This window comes from Morone saxatilis, unplaced genomic scaffold (genome assembly GCF_004916995.1).
Source record: "Morone saxatilis isolate NCDOM2014 unplaced genomic scaffold, NCSU_SB_2.0 Contig12, whole genome shotgun sequence".
In the NCBI taxonomy this organism is placed as follows: domain Eukaryota; kingdom Metazoa; phylum Chordata; class Actinopteri; family Moronidae; genus Morone; species Morone saxatilis.
Genome location: NW_023339674.1, coordinates 27,970,417 through 27,970,829, shown reverse-complemented (window position 1 = coordinate 27,970,829; position 413 = coordinate 27,970,417).

Genomic DNA, 413 nt, shown 5'->3' with positions numbered 1-413 from the left:
AGAATGTTGGTGTTATGATGTAATAATTCTTACTACTTTTTTAGTTTCCTTGGTTGCTGTGCCGTCATAAAGGCTAAAGTTAACTCGACTGCCAAGTAAGATCAAGATCTGAGCCGTGTCACAAGCCATTGTCAGCATAATAGGCTCATTAAAGATGAACTGCAATAATTTTATTATGTTCATTAGTTTGCCGGTGTATATAAATTGGCAAAAGTTTGATGTTGCGATAAATAAAGAACTGAATAAATAATATTTGTAGACTAGAACTATCAGACACTGTATGCAGAGTATGAAAACTGTCTGTAATAAAATCTGAATCTATTCAGCGTATCTTACTGATAAAAGTATTTATCAACCACAAAACACATTTCTGTTAACAATTAACCTCCATAGAGCAAAATCCGACTAATAAT